The sequence below is a fragment of the Hemitrygon akajei genome, chromosome 2 (assembly GCF_048418815.1).
Source record: "Hemitrygon akajei chromosome 2, sHemAka1.3, whole genome shotgun sequence".
NCBI lineage: Eukaryota > Metazoa > Chordata > Chondrichthyes > Myliobatiformes > Dasyatidae > Hemitrygon > Hemitrygon akajei.
This window is the reverse complement of record NC_133125.1, coordinates 11746684-11769145: the sequence shown is the minus strand read 5'-3', so window position 1 is coordinate 11769145 and position 22462 is coordinate 11746684. Positions and strand designations below refer to the sequence as shown.

At 42.4% G+C, this 22462-nt stretch overlaps 1 protein-coding gene across 3 annotated transcripts in view; it reads left to right on the top strand.

Annotated features, from left to right (window-relative positions):
• Positions 1–2116: 2116 nt before the first annotated feature.
• The window catches only part of LOC140739090 (uncharacterized), a 209094-nt gene continuing 188748 nt past the window's right edge, over positions 2117–22462 (top strand). For 2 of the 3 annotated variants that reach the window (XM_073067055.1, XM_073067038.1), the window contains exons 1-2: positions 2117–2339; positions 5142–5309. The gene's annotated coding sequence lies outside the window, so the exon portion shown is untranslated. Of the gene's footprint in view, positions 2340–2711; positions 2844–5141; positions 5310–22462 lie in introns of those variants that run through there. The other variant, XM_073067047.1, reaches the window with a different exon arrangement.

The following is a 22462-nucleotide window of genomic DNA, read 5'->3' as shown; positions in this document are numbered from 1 at the left end:
CTGCATATCGTCAGCCTCCTCAACGTCAACTCGGATCACTCCCGCAGTAGGTCAATCGAATAAACCAACGTGATACCCATTCCTCCACTTTCCATCGTTTGGCACTTATTTTGACGATAATTCTAACGAGAAGTTGCCATCTTGGATAAACTCTAAGCATACAATCATGTTATATTTCCTGATAAACCACGGCATTCGCCAACCCCATTCAAACTGTTATCCCGAAGTGTTAACGATGATTGTATGTTTGTACAATAGCGATAGCACTCTGGCATTCTACCATACTTCGACTTACGATACTCAAACACATAGACTTCCCAAAACGATTTCTAATTTAATTGGACCTCTGCTACCGATTGTCTTTATGAATAGTTTAATGTATTCTTCCTGAAGCGAGTTACTGGTAGTACAGTTAACTTGCGTTGAGAACCGATTGTCTAGTTCTGATGCAGCTCGTAACCTATACTGATTGTACCGAAACCCTTAACGTTCACAGCAATGGTCATGTTAATAGTATTGCATTGAAAATGTTTAAATTCAGTTGTTATGGAACGATTTTACGATATTTTATGGCGCATAATACTCTTTGCAAAATCTCAGCGTTACATCTCCGCCCTGGAGGACTTCAGTTTGGAGCGCAGCCGAATGTAGGGAGGTGTGTACACTGCAGCTGCTTCACTGTACTGGTTAATATAACGAGCCAAGTTCTTAGGGACTGGTTTGTTCATCTAACCCATGAAACGTTTACATTTTTGTGGCTGAAGAGGGCTTTAATACCGATTAAGAGGACGGGAATGACGTTTGAGAGATTTGGTCTTAAACCCATTCGGGAAGGGGATGCGGGATCTACTTATTGCCCCCCGCCCCCCCAGGTCCGGAATAAACCTGATCAAAGTTCAACTTCCAAAGTGAATTTATTATCAAGGTACATACATGTCACAAAATGCTATCTTGAGTTCCATTTTCTTGCGGGCATTCACAGTAGATGAAAAGAAACACAGTGGACTCGGTGAAAAACTGCACACGAACAAAGACTGGCAACCAATGAGCAGATGACCAATTGTGCAAATACAAAAAAAACCCGATAAATAACGAAACAGTAAATAATATTGAGAACATGAGTTGCGGAGTTCTTGTGAGTGAGTCCACAGACTGTGGAATCAGTTCGAGGTTGAGGTGAATGAAGTTATCCACGCTGGTTCAGGAGCCCAGTTCCTGAACCTGGGAATGTGGAACCTGAGGCTCCTGTACCTTCATCCTGATGGCAGCAGCGAGAAGAGAGCATGCAGAATCATTTAGTTGTTGATAGTTTTCTCCATTTCACCGCTTTATAAAATCATTCTCAGTGTTTGCACCAAGCTCTTGGAAGTTGGAATATCAGAAGAACCGTTGGAAAGTCAGTTTTAGGAAACGCTTTTAAAGGCTAACTAATTATTCCTATTAGTTATAGTGCGTTTTCGATTTCATAAATCTCAATTTTATATCGACAGCTTCTCTACCGCTCAGTATTAAAGTGGGAGTGTTTAGTTCGGACACGCCAAGCCAACTGTTTGACAGTGACCCGACAAGTCTCCTTCTGCCCTCTGGGTACCTGCGGGGAACCACCGGCTCCTTTGAACGAGATGAGAGTCGGAGGCGGGGGCTGCGAGAGGCTGATACTAACTGTTCATTAACCCACACAGGGCGCTGAGTGAAGCCGAGAAACAGGAACAGCATCCTGTGTTACCTGTACTCTCAGCTATTTGCGGGCAGTCAACCTTGTCACATACCACCAATGGCTACAAACGGTGCCTTCTCTACCCCATTCATTTAAAGCACATCTGTGAGGAAGCGACCGGTCAGATGCAGTTCATTAGAGATCAGATATATCAAAGAGATCTCTTCGTAGAAAGACGTGGCTCAGCCGTTTAAGAAACAGCAGACTTTATCTCGCAGACAATGTCCTTTTAAGGGTTAAATGTGGTAGTGGGAGTCTTTTCGTCAATTGGCTCTTTGTAATTCATCTGAGACTCAAATGTCCTTTTTTTTTCCGGCAACCCAGCCCCGAAGTCGTGAGGGCTCCTCCTCTGTAATGCTGACGGAATAATGATAGGTGTCAAATCCCGCATTTGAACTTGCAGCAATTTAGATTTTCGCTTCTTTTCTCTCCTCCGGCCGAGGGCAGACGCGGCTGCCCACGGTTAAGCACTGGTAACGCGAGGAGCCGCGGGGAAAGAGCCCGGACTCAGTTCGACCCTGACTTCCCAACGACTGGTTTCTACGGGAACAACCGCAATATTGGCTGTGGGATTATAAATCAGGTTTAATAAGGACTGCCTCGTGTACTCGACATCAGTGAGGTAAGGTCGATTCTCTGTAAGAATACCCCATTATAACAGAATATCGGTATAACAGAATTTTCTGTTAAGGTAATTTTAGCTGGTGATCTAGTACGATCAAAAATTAATCGGTATAATTGATAATGGGAATTGAATGGGCGTTTGACAATAGGTGCATGACAAGATAAAGGATGGGAGTGTTAGAGATAAGGATTGGAAGGGGTAGAGGGACTGCAGGAGGTAAGACTCGGGCTGCGAAGGTAAAGAAGGAATCGGTGAGCATGGACGAGGGGAAGTGAGGAGCGCGTGTATTGTGCAGAGTGCGGCGGGGACCCGAGTGTGAGGGCGTGTGTGTGTGTGTGTGTGTGTGTGTGTGTGTGTGTGCGAGGAGGTGGGCCGTGTGTGCGCGCGCGCTTTTGAGTGTGTTCCGTTCCAAAGCGCAGGGCGATGTGCAAGAATAGATTTATGGGGTGTGAGGGGAACTGCATTTGATGTATGCGGTGCTAATACGTACGAGTACACGAGGTGAGTGTGCGAGTGGATGCTTGATTGGACTCGCGCATAGGTGGACAAGTTTGCATGCACGAATGCGGTGTGCGCGATTTAGGCGGGCGGATGCATAGGGGCTTTAACGAGTGCCCTAGTTATTTATTGTTCAAGATTCACGATTGTTTAATGTCATTTCCAGTGCACAAGTGTGCTGGAAACGACTGGAGGACGAAATAATTGCTAGCATTGCAACGGACAGTTCTTCTAAGCTAATATACCGTTAGTAAAATATTAGCTTAGAATGAATTCAGACGGATGGTAACTATTGTTCAGTGCTCCAGCGTGTATCCATTTCTTGTGCGGTCTGGTAGACGCAGAAGCGAGGACAGTTCCTAGACAGCATCGAGTCTGTTCGAGTCACTAGGGGAAGGGGAAGGAAAATGCAAATACGGCAGTGATGGATGCGGGGATGTCGAATCAGGGGAGAGAACCCTCTTTGGTAGAAGTTTTCCAAGGGGTCGAACAGACCCTCGCAGCAAACTGCTCTGGCGGTCGGACAAAATGCCCCCTTTCATTACAACTGCATTGTTTAACTTTGGCCAAACGCCTCCGATTCAGAGGCACTGGAGAATAAAGCACCTCGTATTAAATTCATCTCGGTAAAGAGCTATCTCTGTTGGCGCACACGCGGTTCCTGGTGGCAACGGAAATTAGAACCAGAATAAATTATGTGGAAGTGAAATCCGTTTGGAATAAATCAATTTAGTTCACATTGGAGAACGGTTCCGTGAACAAAAGACGGTGGGGCGGATTTATTTGACCCCCCCTCCTCTCCACCCCTTAAATTTGAATCCAATGTAGTTTTACCAAGGCTCATTAAATGTGCCATTACAACTGGATACTGGGCACGGTATCAAATTATACAATGAAACGTTCTTTAGCATTATCTCGGGAAACTTTTCCAGACAAGAGCTCACGCATAATTAGCAAGACCCGGAGGTTGAAAAAAAAGAAAACGTGATTCAGTCGCAAGAGTTAGAATCAATTGAAAGCTTATCACCCATGAATGCCAGGGTTTGGCGGTGGAAGTTACTGCAGTTAGGATGAGAAAAGCGTCATTACTCCTGCAGCATATGTACTGATGATCACTTGTTCCCGGATAGGGTGTCAGTGCGTCTGATCAAACCCAGCGCGTATTAATATCTGAGGAATGTGATAAAAAATCAGAACCGTGTCCAGTCTCTTCCACTGCCTCTCATTCTGTGCAACAATGTCTTTCTGACACTTAGACAACACTGGGGGTGAGTGATCAGCGAAAGCGGGTAAAATTCCCATTAGAATGCAAATCAACGTTAAAAGAGCACACAACAGCGTCTTGTAGGCAGCAATGGACAGGACTTTTAATAAGAAACACGGCATATGCGAGGCTCATTAATTTTCTTTGTGCAAACTTCGTTACTGGAAGTCTCACAGGATTCCCCCCCGGTGCTATTCACTGAGTCTAAACCGGGCTGGACCCTACGAGCGCTGTTATGTCAGGACTGTGACTGCCTTTTAATAAGTCGGTGTAACCGAGTCCAGGGACTGCGGTGGGCGGGTTTAAGATGGCTTGTGATGCCCTCTCGTGGACAATTTGCAGCAACTATCGCTACCCTGAGTGGTGCTCTCCCAGTCTGTAAATTAAAACAAATGGCTTAGACACTGAAATAACTCAAGTCTCATTTCTACCTTTTTTTCCTACCGGATCACTGCATCTTAAAAAAATATATCCTGGCGCCTGTTCGCAAAAGACCAGACTTATCCAGCTGCTGCAGAGCGCATGCTTTAATTGTAGATAAAATTATTTTATTCTACTGAAAAAGTGACACAAAAAAGTTGTGAGGGTAAGAAAGCTGAGAGTTGGTGATTTCTCAGCACTGAGCTGATGTGTCTATTGCCGTTGGCACCGTGGGGAGAATGCCCCGCTGTTTGGTTATATGGGGGAAGGGGGTGAATCGAATGTAATTGAGCGGCTACTGCAAAGTCTTTGATGTTAACGAACCGCGGGAATTGAAACATCCGCCCTCTTCCCCAACACACACACACACTCGCACACACAGAAAGACTCTCACATCACACACACACACACACACACACACACACACACACACACACACACACACACACACACACACACACACACACACACACACACACACACACACACACACACACACACACACACACACACACACACACACCAGTACGTTCGTCCATAAACGAGAATGACTGACAATAAGCCGCATCACCGTGGGTCTTAATCGATAACGTTTCAATCAATTGTGTCTCTTTCAGTCAGTTTTGCTAATCCGGTTGGCTACGCTAAGCGTTTGAAGAAAACTGCTGGCGGAAGGAGAGGATCACCCTGCGAAGAGTCGGTTCGAAGCCGGCGTGCAAGTGCAATCGCCCTGTAGTCGGTGACCAAGGAAGAAATCCCCAAATCGGTCACGAATCTGTTTTCAGGTAAACCATTGCAGTCAGAACATAACAAATGGAGCTGTGAAGCCGACACAGCAGAACCATTCAATGTGGGGACACCCATTGTAATTGTACACCTAAAGCGAGGGAGCTGAGGAACACTTGAAACTGTCTGTAACACAGGAGCGCGCGGTCACTTGGGGATTCCACTTGCCATTAACACTCTGCGGCTTAAAACAAACCACGGGCGTCATTCCATCTGTAGTGAAGGTCGGGTTGATTTTAACGCACTCTAGCTTTGTTCCGTTAGTATTACAGCATTTTACTGAACATTTCATGGTCAAGTCTTCGACCCCAAAAGCTTTCCTGTTCTCGGGAGGAATCCTGAAACGTCGACTGTTTATTCCCCTCCACAGATGCTGCCTAACCCGCTGTTCCTCCAGCATTTTGTGTGTGTTTACCCTGGTATCCGGTAATATTGAACGTGAAGGCACAGCACTTCAATTATCAGCATTTGCCATCTAATGGACATCCCCTTTAGAACAGAGATGAGGAGGAATTTCTTTAGTGATGTATCTGTGGAGTTCATTTTACCAACTGCTGTGGAGGCCAAGTCATTAAATGTATTTAAAGTGGAGACTGAAAGGTTCTTGATTAGTCAGGGCATCAAAGGTCAGAGGGAGAAGGGAGGAGAATGGGGATCAGGCATAATAATTCAGCCTTGATGGAATGGCAGAACAGACTCAGTGGGCTGAATGGTCAAATTCGGCATCTGTGTCTTATGGTCTTATTAAATTGTTGATTACTTCCAAATAACCTAATGGCTAATTGCTAGAGATCAGCAGTTGTGCATAAATACGGTGCCTGGCTGTTGGTTCATTCCTCTCTGTAAATGCAGCCTGACCTGCCGAGTTTCTCCAGCATTTTGTGCGTGTTGCTCTGGAATTCCAGCATCTGCAGAATCTCTCGTGTTTATGGTTTATCGCCTCGTCTATTTCGACAAGGATCAGTTGAACAGTTACAGTGCAAGATAGGAGGTGCTGGAATATGGACTTTTGTAGGGGCAGTATTAGTACGATCACTCGAGTTGAGAATGATATTCTAAGAGGTTGTCTATTGGTAGGTCTTCAGGTGCTTATAGAGGCCATTCTGGGAGCCACATAAGTGGAGAACGTATGTGAGTGACTTTGTTTATTGTAGAGAGGCTGATGCTCAGACACATGGTCCTTGACGAATTGGGGTCAGAGTCCAGTGGCATTGAGTGCAAAACGACTGGTGACCCTCCACCGCTGCGGCCTTCCTCCACCTTCCATGCTGTTGTGATGTGACATCAACTCCCGCCAGCTTTACCATCGAGGTCTTGGATGGATCATTCTTCGTCTGGAACCTCCCAAATGATCTTCCTGCCATGGGTGACCCTACCAGGAGCACAGCGCCAGATAGCTGTGCTCTAGGTGGCACGTGTTGGCGCGTGGCCTAGTGGATAAGGTATTGGTCTAGTGATCTGAAGGTCACTGGTTCGAGCCTCAGCTGAGGCAGCGTGTTGTGTCCTTGAGCAGGGCACTTAACAACACATTGCTCTGCCATGACACCGGTGCCAAGCTGCTTGGGTCCTAGTACCCTTCCCTTGCACAACCTCGGTGGCGTGGCGAGGGGAAGGCTTGCAGCTTGGGCAACTGTCGGCCCCCCATACAACCCTGCCCAGGCCTGCGCCCTGGAAACCTTTCAAGGAGCAAATCCATGGTCTCACGAGACTAATGGATGCCTATATAGATGGCATCATTCTTGGGATCTCAGGAGCTCACCAGCCTTTCCACCTGATCAAGGGAACAATCATCTAAGAATTCTGCAGGAGTACGTCTAGCGGAAGGAGTAGTAAATGCTGAACGTGAGCCAGTGTTGGATGGTAGCTCCACTCCAGTGAATGGGTGCATCATGTTCACAGGGGATTTTGTGGCTATCTAATGAATGTCCTATTAATTGCCATAATGTTGCCAAACAATGCATCAACACATTTAGAGCTTCCTACTAATTCATTTGACAATTTTTAAAAGGGCAAAGAGTGATGAGAACCTGTCCTGCATGGCCAAGTTGAGGTTCGCAGCAGGTTTGAGAAACAACACCTTATATTTCACTTCAGTCCCAGCACATAATTGCAGTTGTACTCTGATAATAACATTTATTTTGAACTTTGAACTTTTCCTGCCTGCCTGCATCAAAATCGATTTCTCCATCTTCTGGTAACCACACCCCTCTGTCTCCATCTCCCCCTCCCCTTAACCCAATGGCTCCCATCAGCCATTCCTCTGTCCATTACCAAACCCTTCCTCCTCCTGGTTTCCCTCCTCACCTCCTTTATTCCATGGTTCACTATCCTACCCGATCAGACTCCACCTTCTTCTTCCCTTTGTCACTTTCACCTGTCACCTGCCAGCTTCTTACATCAGTCCCACTCACCCCACCTGCCTATCAGCCCCTCACCTGGATCCACCTCTTGCACCACTCCTCCCCCAACCTTTTTACATTGCCCATCTCCATTTTTTTCTTTCCGGTCCTGATGAAGGATCTCAACCTGAAATATCGACTGTCCACTTCCATCCATAGATGCTGCCTGACCTGCTGAGTTCCTCCAGCCGTCTGTGTGTTGCTCCAGATTTCCAGCATCTGCAGTTTCCTTTGTGTCTGTGATTACATCCAGATTTATTGGTGTGTGTCCAAAAGTTTCCATGATCGTCTATAATTATTAGCTCCTTCTAGCATGATAAAGGAGGCACAAAGATAACAAGAACTCACTGTCTTCACCTCTTCCTGGTTGTGCTGAATCTTGCCTGTGATTCAGTTTGACAGAGATGATCTTCTGTAACTTTAGTTATTTAATGCCGATGCATATATAATTGTTTAACCAAGACCTGATGGGTTTGAAGCCAATAGAATCGTCAGCTCTGTGGTACAAGTCACATTCTTATGATTTACTTTTATCTCTTTTTAGTTTCATTCACTTTTAACTTGACACATGTTTGTAGAGTTCTGTTGGGGAAGAGTAAATATTTATCAATGTTCTTTCTTCAGTGTGTGTATGATTTATGTTTATCTTGGGAATGTAAGTTTTTCATTGCTCCTTTGCACATATGTACTTGTGCAGATGACAATAAAATCAACTTTGATTGTGAACACTTTGACCTTGCGAAGTGACTTGTTTTTGTCTGACATCTCTCTCTCTCTCTCACACACACACACACACACACACACACACACACACACACACACACACACACACACACACACACACACACACACACACACACACACACACACATCTCTCCATGTCTTTATTGGGATTATACCTAATAACCCAGCCACAGGAGTGCTGCTTTAGCCTATCCACTTCAAGGATCTACATGTTGTGCAGTCAGAGATGCTCTTCTGCACACCACTGTTATTTAAGTTACTGTCACCTTCCTGTCAGCTTGAACCAGTCTGGTCATCCTCCTCTAACCTCTCTTAACAAGGCTGTTTCACCCACAGAACTACCGCTCATTGGACTTTTTTCACAGCACTTTCTGTAAACTCTAGAGGTTGCTGTGCATGAAAATGTCAGGAGCTCAGCAGTTTCTGAGATGCTCAAACCAATAATCACTCCATGGTCAAAGTCACTGAGATCATATTTCTTCCCGTTCTGATGTTCAGTCTGAACAACAACTGAGCCTCTTGACCGTGTCTGCATGCTTTTATGCATTGAGCTGTTGCCACATGATTGGCTGATTAGATATTTGCATTAATGAGCAGGTTTACAATATATATACGGTATATTTATTAGTTAAACCTGTACACCTGTTTGTATAACACCTGTAGTGCCAGCGATTGAACTTCAATTCCCACCACTGCCTGTAAGGAGTTGAACATCCTCCCCAGGACTGTTGAGACCCTTCAGGCCCCCCCCCCTTTAGTTTCCTCCTGCATTCCAAAGATGTATGGGTTATGATTAGTCACGTGGGGGTTAGTAATTATGATTTGCAAGTTACTAACTGGTTCATGGAAATTTTACTCTTGTGATGATGTCTCCGAGTGATAAAACTGGAATTGGTTTATTATTGTCATATGTGCAGAAGTACAGTGAAAAACTTGTGTACTGTTCATACAAATCAAAGGGCAGCATGGTAGTGTGGTGGTTAGTGCAACATTATGGACAGTGTCAGTGAACTGGGCTTGATTCTTGCTGCTGCCCATAAGGAGCTCGTACATTTTCCTCGTGATCGCGTGGGTTTCCTCTGGGTGCTTCAGTTCCACCCACGTTCCAAAGAGTTAGTAGGTTAATTGGTCACGTGGGAGGTGTGGGTTTGTTGGCCTGTTTACTGTGCTGTTTTTCAAAATACACCCAGAACTTGCCCTGTTTTCATCGCTACCATCAGGGAGGAGGTGCAGGAGCCTAAAGACACACACTCAATGTTTTAGGAACAGCCTCTTACCATCCGCCATCAGATTTCTGAATGGCCAGTGAACGCATGAACGGCACTTCACTATTTTTACTCTACATTTAATTTTTTAATATATACAGTTTTGGCACCTCTGGTCAAAATCTCTGTTACTGTGATTAGCTAAGCGAGTAAAAGATGACCTGATTTCCAAAAGGCATAACGTTAAAGATGATGCGTTTCTTTAATATTTTAAGCAAGATTACTTTTTTTATTTCCATCTTTTACAGTTTCAAAATAACAAAAAAAAAAGGGCCCAAAGCAAAAGTTTGGGCACCCTGCATGGTCAGTACTTAGTAACACCCCCTTTGGCAAGTATCACAGCTTGTAAACGCTTTCTGTAGCCAGCTAAGAGTCTTTCAGTTCTTGTTTGGGGGATTTTCACCCATTCTTCCTTGCAAAAGGTTTCTAGTTCTGTGAGATTCTTGGGCTGTCTTGCATGCACTACCCTTTTGAGGTCTATCTACAGATTTTCGATGATGTTTAGGTCGGGGGACTGTGAGAGCCATGGCAAAACCTTCAGCTTGCGCCTCTTGAGATAGTCCATTGTGGATTTTGAGATGTGTTTAGGGTCATTATCCTGTTGTAGGATCATCCACTTTTCTTCATCAGCCTTTTTACAGACAGTGTGATGTTTGCTTCCAGAATTTGCTGGTATTTAATTGAATTCATTCTTTCCTCTACCAATGAAATGTTACCCATGCCATTGGCTGCAACACAAGCCCAAAGCATGATCGATCCACCCCTGTGCTTAACAGTTGGAGAGGTGTTCTTTTCATGAAAGTCTGCACCCTTTTTTCTCCAAACATACCTTTGCTCATTGCGGCCAAAAAGTTCTATTTTAACTTCATCAGTCCACAGGACTTGTTTCCAAAATGCATCAGGCTTGTTTAGATGTTCCTTTACAAACTTCTGACACTGAATTTTATGGTGAGAATGCAGGAAAGGTTTTCTTCTTATGACTCATCCATGAAGGTTGTATTTGTGCTGGTGTCACTGCACAGTAGAACAGTGCACCACCACTACAGAGTGTGGTGAATCTTCCTGAAGGTCTTTTGCAGTCAAACGGGGGTTTTGATTTGCCTTTCTAGCAATCTTATGAGCAGTTCTCTCAGAAAGTTTTCTTGGTCTTCCAGACCTCAACTTGACCTCCACCGTTCCTGTAAACTGCCATTTCTTAATTACATTATGAACTGAGGAAACAGCTACCTGAAAACACTTTGCTATCTTCTTATAGCCTTCTCCTGCTTTATGGGCATCATTTATTTTACTTTCCAGAATTCTATGCAGCTGCTGATTGTTGGGACAAGGTTTGAGGAGTCAGGGTATTTATAAAGCTTTGAAATGTGCATCACCTGGCCTTTCCTAACGATGATTGTGAACAAGCCATGGCCCTAACAAGCTAATTAAGGTCTGAGAACTTGGTAAAAGTTATTTGAGAGTTCAAATCTCTTGGGGTGCCCAAACTTTTGCATGGTGCTCCTTTCCTTTTTTTTCACTCTAAAATTATACAAAACAAATGTTGAAAAGAAAGTTTCATCTTTAACTTTATAACTTTTGGAGATCAGTTCATTTTCTACTCACGTAACTATTCACAGTAACAGAGATTTTGACCAGGGGTGCCCAAACTTTTGCATGCCACTGTATTTTTATTATAATTTGTGTATTGCACTGTACTGCTGCTGTAAAACAATAAATTTCACAACATATGTTGCTGATAATAAACCTGATTCTGATTTTGAAAAAATCATTACTCAGTGCATGGAGGTCGTACAAAGGAAAACAGTAACAAAGTGTAGGGTAAAGTGTAACAACTCCCCTCAACCATCAGGCTCCTGAACCAGAGGGGATAACTTCACCCATCATTGAAATATTCCCACAATCTATGGACTCACTTTCAAAGACCCTTTATCTCATGTTCCTGATATTTATTACTCATTTATTGTTATTATTTTTTCTGTATTTGCACAGTTTGTTGTCTTTTGCACACTGGTTGAATGCTCAAGTTTGTGCAATCTTTCATTGATTACATTATAGTTATTATTCTATTATGGATTTATTGAATATGCCCGCAAGTAAATTAATCTCAGGGTTGGATGTGAGTGAGTGAGTGAAGACTCTGTCTGTTAGAGTTGACCACAGATACTGTGTCCCAGCTGTCTAGATACACAACCCTGGGCGGTATGATATGGGGAGAAAGCTGTTGCCCATGTGGCAAGCTCCCCTTCTCCATGCATCTGAAGAACCCAAAGGATTGAATGGCAGAGACTGATTCAGTTTGGTACCAGCAGCATTTCAGGAGTTGCCTGTCAACGTTGAGCACAGTGTAGGACTGCCTTAGGGACTCCAGCTCTGGATTTTTCCCTTGGCGTCTACTCCTGAAGCCTTTCCCATGTGTGGGAAAGGTGCAAGGCAAGATCAGAGTTTTCCTTCTCCTAGATGAGCTGCCAACCACGGCTGGCGAGCCCCATCTGCCTGAAGCGACTGGTTTTAAGGAATCAGTAATCCACCTTTGCCCCTTCTCCTATCAGTAGAAACAGTTCTGTTGGGCCGGGAGCTGGACTTGGTTGTCAGAGGTTATATGATGTGTATGCCATTGGGAGCATTTACTGTAAAAGGTGGTGAGAGGTTATTCCCCACCACCACACCTGTCTGTAACAACCTTACGGAACCTCTCATGATTGTACTTTGATAATAAATTTAATTTGAACTTCAAGCATTTAACTTCGTGGAATCGTATTGTATTGTAATTGATGAAAGCTGTTGAGGACACTTAATCTGCAAGCACAAAATCAGATTCTGGAGAGGAGGGGAGATACAAAATCTGAAGAAAGTAATGATGTGAGAATGTAGATTTGCTATTGGAATCATTCGTAAGCTTCTGTCACAAATCTACACATGATGAAATTGTGGAATATTCCTTTCAATATGCCAAACTTTTATTCCAAGGTTCCAATTACTCATACGCTATAAGCCAAGGTTTTATTTTCTCATGCTGCTTGGGTAATTCAGATTCAGATTCAGAGCACCACCAGAAGTGGAGGTCCTTCATTGCTATCCTAAACGCCAGTGGCATGATGGGTAGTACAGAGTAGAGACATCAACACATACAGTGAAATGCGCTGCTTGCGGCAAGTCAAATCAGCGGGTATGGTGCTAGGTGGCCCACAAGTGTTGCCTTGCTTCCAGCACCAACGTAGCATGCCCACAACTAACCAACCATGACCTGAGCACCTTTGGAATGTGGGAGGAAACCGGAGCACCCGGAGGAAATCCATGCAGCTGCAAGGAGAACGTACAAACTCCTTACAGGCAGAAGTGGGAATTGAACCCCGATCGGTGATCATCTGGTGCTGAAAAGTGATACTCTAACCAGTATGCTACTTTGCCATCTCATACTTGGTTTGGAACAAATAACTGTAGAACACCTAATTCACTCCATTTTGATATTCACTCAATTATATTCAGATGTTGTGACCTCAGATAGATAAATGGCTTTCGAATGTGGGGTGGACAGAAGGGCAGAATGATACCGAGGCTCAAAGAGTTAAAGTTACAAGGAAAGATTGCCTTAACTTGATACAATTATCTTGTCTTTAGAAGAATGAGGAGTAATCCAGCTGAAGTGTTTACAAACCTAAAGGAATTTAATTGATTTTTATTGGTTAATATATGATCAATTATCTTCTTTAGTGAGAAGCTACTGAAATTAGAGTCAGGTCACATTGGTTGAATCAGGAAACATTATTTTTCTGTACAAAGACTGATTTAAAGTGTATCTACCCTTTTGGATATACTAAAGGAATTAAATTATCCATGAGATTAATATATTTTTATAAGATGAGGGTATCCCATTCCATATTGCTGATGGAAAGGCAGTGATGTGTCTATAATGGCTTAGTACAACCCAATGGGCTTTCAGAACATTTTAAAAGGCAACTAAGGATGAGCTCCATTCCTGTGGTCCTGAAGCAGATTTGGAGAAGTTGCTGTAAGAAAATTAGTGGACCAGGTAGCACTTCTATAAAAGTTTGGAAAGTTTGTGGGGTATTGAAGTTAGCTTTTATTGCAGACTTTTAATATAATGTTTGTATTTTTAATGCCTTCTGTATTTACAGTTTGTTGTCCTTTGAACATTTTTTTTGTCTGTCTTGTGTGTGGTTTTTTACTGATTCTATTGTGTCTCTTTTGTATTTACTGTGAATGCCTGGAAGAAAATAAATCTCAGGGTAATATATGGTGACTTATATGTATTTTGATGATAAATTTGCTTTGAACATGGAGCTTTGAACTTTAATTAATCAACTCAAATTGAATTGCTCAGTTGCCATTTCAATAAGATCTTACCTCTGGATTAACTTTAGTTGTCACATGTACATTGAAACACAGTGAAATGTGTTGCTTGCGTCAAATTAAATCAGCAATGACTGTACTAGAGTTTATGAAAAATTATGCATAAAGATCGACAAACAACTAATGTGCAAAGTAAGACAAATTGTCTAAATAATACTGAGAACGTGAGTTGTAGTGTCATTGAAAGTGGTTCTGTAAGCTGTGAGACCAGTTCATTGTTGAGGTGAGTGAGTTATCCACACTAGTTCAGGAGCCTGATGGTTAACTGTTCCTGAAGCTGGTTGCTTGGGACCCAAGGCTCCATTTCCCCCTTCCTGAAGAGAGCCTGGCCAGGATGGTGGGCATCTTTGATGGTGGATGCTGCTTTATTGTGGCAGTGCACCATGAAGTGGTGGGGAGGGTTTTGCCTGTGATGGACTGGGCGGTATCCATTATGTTTCGTACACTTCACAGGGAGGTTGGGAGCAGGATGGACTGGAATGCGGTATGAACAACCTGTGTGGAACGGATAAGCAGAATAGCCTCTTTCAGTGAATGGCCTGATGACACAATGGTTCTGTCATTATTTCTTGAGCAGTTCAGTTAACAGCTGCAACTTGCCACATGGAGACTTTAGATATAAAACACAGGTCCAGAAAGCTAAAGAGAATATTTATTTTATGCTTGCTCTTATGACAAATCAACTCAAAGCACTTCATATACTGGACTACTGTGAACCCTATGATCCCGTACCCATCAGCTTCATCAGTCACTAGATACTTCTATATTATTGTGTATTTTACGCAATGGAAAAGTGTTTAAACTTTCCAGAGCAGTAAAATGAATCTTGGCTTTGGCAATTCAATGTGTTCCCTTATTTTTTCCATTCCCAGTCTCAGTGATTTTTCACTTTCCTAACTAAAATGACAGCTGGAAACTTGTCAAATGGTGTGTGCCAGATGATTGTAAGGACAGCCCCACATGCTATCATAGCACCCTGCTGAGTTCCAAGCTTTAAAGCTTTGAAGCCCTGTGTATCAACAGCTAGTAAAGTACTATTAAAACTACAGGAGGTAGCTGCACATCTTGCAGTTATTGTTCATTAATGTCATACTGTACTGTACAAAATTCTTGCAGATATATATATATATCTAGGGTGCCTAAGATTTGTGCACAGTACTGTATCTGTATTTGTCAATGTGGAGCGGAAAGTGAGTTTGTAAATCTAGCGGGAACAGTTCTCCCTGTGACTGAGTGGGTTTCCTCCGGGTGCTCTGGTTTCCTCCCTTATTCCAAAGACACTAAGTTATCCTGCGATTAGGCTAAGGTTAAGTAGGATGATTGATGGGTGACACAACTTGAAGGATCAGAAGGGGTTATTCTGTTCTGTTTCCCAATAAAAGTAAATAAATAATGCATAAAAATACAAGTAAGTAAATAAAATTATTTAATCTTTAATTTTTTTTAACTAAAAGATCTTTGTAATATGAATGATAATTAGAATATTCTATTTATTATAAGATTGCATTAAGAAAAGCATGCCAAACACAAATAACAAGTAATTAAAAGGTTACCAGTTGCAATTTTAAAAACTAATTTTCAGTACTTTATTGCAACGATCACCATATTTTCATCAGGGAAATGATCATCTACAGATGGTAGGTGACAGGTGAAACCAGGTTGCGGGGGTGAAGTAAAGAGCTGGGAGATTGTTTGGTGAAAGGCATGAAGGGCTGGAGAAGGGAGAATCTGACAGGGGGAGGACAGAGGACCATGGAAGAAAGGGAAGGGAGAGGAGCATCAGAGGGAGGTGATGGGCAGGTAAGAGGAGAACCTGCCACTTTGTACAACTTCCTCCCCTCCCCCTTCCTTTCCAATCCTGATGAAGGATCTCGACCCGAAATGTTGACTTTTACCCTTTTCCATAGATGCTCCCTGACCTGATGAGTTCCTCCAGCATTTTGTGTGTGTTGCCACGGAGAGCATCTACTCTACTCTTATAAGACTATAACATAGTTCCCTGATAAGATTTACTGTCTACCTTGTTATGATCTGGCACCTTATTGTTTTTCTTCTTTACATTCTCCACACTTTTTACACTTTATTCTGCATTCTGTTATTGTTTTAGCTTGTATTACCTCTGTGATGGAATTGGGTTTGCTGGCCGCTAAGTTTGAATCTCAAATGAAGACCTTAAGACCTATCCAATATAAGTAGCTATGGTACACTCTGTAAAGGAAGACTGTAACTAACCAATCTTCAAAGACTAATTCACATCTCTATTTATTCTCCAGGGCAAGGTTTAGCTTCCAATACCTACTGTTTGAGTGGTGGGTCCCCCCTTCCTCCCAAGGGGAAGATACTGACAGCTACAGTTTAAAACACAGTTCATTATTTTAAATGATACACATTTAAATCCAAACAATATTCTCAAAACACATTTAAAATTCACAGAGGATTATATCTCATAAAAGATTTCTGAATTACAAACCATTCCTAAAACAAAGGATTTCCAAAACTCAGGTACAGTTCCTATAAGCTAAGATGACATACCAACAATACAGGTGAACCAATCATCCAGTGCAGAAATCGAAGGCAGAAAATTGGACTCTAATTCACCCCGTGTTTCTTACATACTCTTAATGTTGTTTACCCCATTCCTAAAAAGCCTGAACTGCTCTCTACATTTATACAGTTTCTTTGCCACTTGGGTGACCTCAAGTGATATTATTTCAGATACCTTTTATTATAAATAGTCTAAAAGCTTCTTGGAGACACCTAGGTACCCACAATTAATGCTGGAAGCTAACTTCCCTAAGTACATAATCCTTTCAGCTTATTAATAGATCATGTATTGATTTGCTAAGTGATTATCTCCTTCTGGCCTGCAAGCTTCCTTGAATTATTCTGAAACAAACTCAATTAAATAACCCACTGTCTTGTACAGGTGTCTCCCATATTACGACAACTCACTGTTATGAAAGGCCTACATTAGTACCTGTTTTCGCTAACCAAAGAGGATTTTCGCTTTTATGAGAAAAAGACGCCAGTTTATACGTGCGTTTACACCAAGAAAGACTACAATGACCGTGAAACCTTGTGCGGGCAGTTGTTTGTGCATGCCTGTACGTGTGTACATGTGTACGCACGTGCGTAGGCATGTCAGTGCACATGCGTGTATGTGCCGATTTTTTTTTTTCTCTAAATCGATTTTGGCTTGCTGTCTTCCCGATTTTTGATAAGTGAAACTACACCATACATACAATATTTCTACTTTATATAGGGTGTATATTTATCATATCATTCCTGCTTTTCTATATGTTCATGTCATTTTAGGTTTTATGTGTTAGTTGGTTTGATTTGGTAGGTTATTTTTTTTGGTCTGGGAACGCTCAAAAATTTTTCCCATATAAATTAATGGTAATTGCTTCTTCGCTTTACGACATTTTGTTTTACAAACAGTTTCTTAGGAACACTCTACCTTCGGATGGGGGGGGGGGGGGGAGAGAGAACCTGTACTGCACCTCTTCAGCAATAAAACAGGTGCTATGGCCAGCATCCTGTGCTAGAAACAGTGCTTGTTTACAAAACTTTTTTTTTCAACTTCAAGTTGATTACTGCTTTTCAATTGCATTACAAACTGGTTCCTGTTTATGACCAAAAGTTAAATAAAGAATATCAATTAGAAGTTTAACTTACAACTGTTTGACTTTTATAAGCAGCGGCTGCTGTGTTTAGAAAGCTAAGCTTGGCAAAAAACAAGAAGTCCCCTGGGCCGGGAAGCAAATATCCATCATACCCCAATACACTGTTGTAATGAATTGATTTGAATGAACGGCATGCAAGGCAAATTTTTTCAGTGTTCCTGACTATATATTACAATAATAAACCAAGTTTAATTCTATTTGTTTTGAAACCTGTACTAGTCCATGGCTTGTTCCCAATAGAAATGCTAATGTCCTATAGAAGGTTTGTTCAGAATTTTCAATATCTTAAAGTTCAAGTTTAACTGTCCTCCTTCCATATATGAATACCAATGAATACAGTCAAATGAAATAGTGTTCCTCTGGGACCAAGATGCAAAACACAGTACCAACAGTTGTTAACAGCACAAGGTACACATATTATGTATCAGATAGCAGTAAACATACAGCCACACAAAAAAATATATAATTAAGCCCGAGTCCCTGAATGTCATGTGCTGTAGATTGATGGTACAGTTGTGTTGTCAACAACAGCAAGCCTGCCACAATCTGCAGACGAACATAATCCAGCTTGCCTTCCACTGAGCAAACACTGGAGAGCAGCACTGACGTGAGGGGCTTGCCCCCAACCCAGCATGGATGCTGCACTATGCTGCCCCTGGCATCTCCTCTCCTGGGCAGCTGCGACAGATAACCCTGCGGCATGTGGCCTAATCCATGCTACAACCAAGGCCACATAACCCCTCCACTTCTGGTCACGCCAGTAAGCCCCCAAACCAAACTTCTACAGTGTTCTACATTCCCAATGTCTAGCGGGGTCTTGAGATCATAAAAAAGGACCATCATTAGCCTTTAGATTGCACACTGCCTTCACTCAGACGCCTTTCTGTAGCAGTCAGCAACCTGATTGCACAGTCAGCTCCTCCGTTGACGGGGTAGATCTGCTTTACTTGAAGTTCATAATATCCAGAAGTGCCTGGAGATCATAAAAAAGATGTTTAAAAAAAATTGCACCTTTGGTTAGACCCGGAGAGGCTGCTGCATCTGAGCATGTCGCCATCTTTTGGGAAGATGGACTGTTTATTATTCATGGAATTTTGCCACTCTTTTAATCGCCATCCTAGGAGCTGGAAATATTTTGTTTCTTTCATTCCAATCAGCACTTTGCTTTGCCTTTATTCCAGTGGAACGATTAACTCTTATCAAATCTCCTTTCCCTGTCACCCTTTGCCCTTGTTAGATCCCTGACCTCCTTATGCCACAAAGCAGTGAAGATCGAGTTGAAGTGAGACAAAGGAGGGCGAGAGCTGACTTGAAAGAGGATTACCCGGATGCTGTCTGGATTAGAGAGCATGTTTTATGAGAATAGGCTTTTCACCTTGGAGTGAAGGTAGATGAGAGGTGACTTGATAGATTTGCTAGGCTGCTGACTGGATTTGAAAGTCTGTCTTATGAGGACAGAATGAGCAAGCTAGGGATCTTCTCTTTGGAATGGGTAACTAGGCAGTTTCTAGAGTAGGATATCTGGCTGGCATAACATTGTGGGCTGAAGGGCCTGTAATGAGCTGTAGATTTCTATGTCCTATGAATGAAGGAAGATGAGAGGTGACTTGATAGATGTGTACAATATGATAAGAGGAATAAATCAAGTAGATAGCCAGAGACTTTTGTTCTTGGAAATGGCTGATACGGGAGGAGAGAACTTTAAGGTGATTAGAGGAATGTATAGGGGGATGTCAGAGGTAATTTTTTTTGAACATAGAGAGTGCTAAATGTTGCATGAACAAAGTCACCAGAGAGAAGTGGTTGGTATGTACTAAGTAGTCTCTTTATTTGACAAAATGAGACACAGCAGGCATCTTATTGAGACCCTTTCAGAGGAAGAAGCCTGCTCGACCCAAGTCTACATGACATTTTGTATGCTAAAGATCAAAGAACAGGTCAGGACAATTCCATATTTACAATGTATCCACAATGTTTCCTTTGAACTGCACACAAATTTCACATCACCCTCTTTGCACCCACACCAGACACCCAAATGAATATAAATCAACATTGTCTGGTGTTCCAATTAACTGTGGTTCATGGCTCTTGGGAACCCGTTGTTCAGAACTGCATTTTCAATTTAATCTATGGTCTGTTTACAGCTTTGCAGATTGGTGGCTGAAGTTAGTTGTTGAAGTTATTTGCTATATGTTCTAACCCCAAAAAAGCCCTGTAGTAAGTGCATGGTACGCCCTGCCAGAGGCAGTGATAGAGGCATTTAAGAGACTCTTAGGCTCATGAATAACAGAAAAATGGAGGACTATATGGGAGGGAAGGGTTGGATTGATCTTGGAGTAGGTTCAAAGATTGGCACAACTTTGTCAGGCCTGTACTGTGCTGTACAGTTCTATGTTCTAAATGCAGTGAATGTGGTAATGTAACGAGATTCCTACACAGCGCAAAGTGATCCTGAGCAGAATATTTGTTTTGGTGATGTTTGAGTGATAAATATTGGGCTGTGTTTGTAGGGATAAGTTCCCTGCTCAGCTTTGATTTAGTCAGAGGAGGCTGGTTTTGTTGTGAAGTACGGCACCCCCGTCTAGAGAGCACTGCCTTACCAGTGTGATGGCTTGCTGCATGGACTTCCATGTTTGAGGCCCTGTATTTGTACACAGTGATGGAGAGATCAGAATACTTTGCTGTGATCTGCCTGACCCAACATCTCTGCTTCAGCTGGGCCTAATAATTAGAGGTTGGCACAGTAGCATAGTGGTTAGTGTAACACTACAGTGGCAGCGATGCAGGTTCAATTCCCGCTGCTGCCTGTAAGGAGTTTGTATGGTCTCCCTGAGTGGGTTTTCACTGGCTGCTCTGGTTTCCACCCATGTTCTAAAGATGTAGGAGTTGGGTTTAGTAAGCTGCGGACATGCCACTTTGGCGCTGGAAGCATGGTGTCACTTACAGGCTACCCCCAGAGCATCCTTGGACTGTTGGTCTTTGATGCAAACGATGCATTTGACTGCATTTTTCAATGCTTCAATGTACATCTGACAAATAAAGCTAATGTTTAATCCAGGTTTCTCAAGAACATTGAGAACTTTTGCCACATCAGAGGTAATAACAAATTCAAATTGTTAGCATCAGAAGCTTGGTTTACTATAGAAGTGAAATAGTCCAGTAATTTGGTGTGTCTGACCTATGGGATGTAGTTTCTGAGGTTTATAGAAAGCCCACAGTCTATATCACAGCTATTTTTTTCACTTTTAGAGTGTTTGGTGATGGAGGAATGTATCGGGGGATGTTGGAGAGAGCTTTTTTGCACAGAAATTGATGGGTGTGTGGAGCATGGTGGCAAAGGCAGATACTTTAGGGACACTTAAGAGACTCTCAGAGAGGCACATGAATGAAGAGCAAAGGGGACTGTGTGGTTTATAGAAAACCCACAGCATATGTCACAGTTATCCTTTTCAAAGTTCAAAGTAAAATCTGTTATCAAAGTACATGTATGTCATCATGTACAACTCTGTTTATCTTCTTGCTGGCATACTCAATAAATCCATAATAGAATAATAACCATTATAGAATCAATGAAAGACCACAGCAACTTGGGCATTCAGCCAGTGTGCAAAAGACAGCAAACTGTTCAAATACAAAAACAAACAATAAATAAGCAATAAATATCGAGAACATGAGATGGAGAACTCTTGAAAATGAGTCGATAGGACGTGGGAACATGTCAATGATGTGGCAAGTGAAATTGAGTGGAGTTAACCCCTTTGGTTCAAGAGCCTGATGGTTGAGGGGCAATAACTATTCCTGAACCTGGTGGTATGAGTCCTGAAGCTCCTGTAACTTTTTCCTGATGGCAGCAGTGAGAAGAGAGCACGTCCCGGGTGGCGGGGTCCTTGATAATGGATGCTGTTTTCCTATGACAGCATTTTGTGTGGATGTGTTCAATGATGAGGAGGGATATACTTGTGATGGACTGGTCTGTATCTATTACTTAGCCCAGTCCATCAGTTCACTGTTAGATTTAGATGAATGTGTTCATTATTTTTGATAGCTGACAGGTTATGTTATTAGTATATTTACGAGAGAAGAGAAAACATTTCTATAAAATTAAAATTGTTTGGCTAAGAAATAGTTTTCTATCCTGTACAATGATGCTACAATGTACCTGTGACAACTTTGGCCACTGCCCCATAGCAAACACTGCAGAGTCTACAACTTCAGTACTGAGGTTTGACATAGAAACATAGAAAATAGGTGCAGGAGTAGGCCATTTGGCCCTTCGAGCCTGCACCGCCATTCAGTATGATCATGGCTGATCATCCAACTCAGAACCCAGTACCTGCTTTCTCTCCATACCCCCTAGATATAGATCTAGATATAGAAGATTCTGAGTAAGAGAAGGTCATGATTTGCAGGTTCACTCTAGGTCTAAGAGTCAAAGTCAAAGTAAAATTTATTATCAAAGTACACTTAAGTTACCATATATTACCTTGAGGCATTTACAGGAAAATGAAAAAACAGTAGAATTTATGAAAAACTATACATAGACTTTGGAGTGGTGGAGGCTGAGGGGAGATCTGTTAGAGATTTATAAGATTATGAGAAGCACTATCCTTTTCCCATTGTAGAAATGTCTAATACCAGAGGGCATGCATTGAAGGTGAGAGGGGATAGTTTTGAAGGGGGTGTGAGG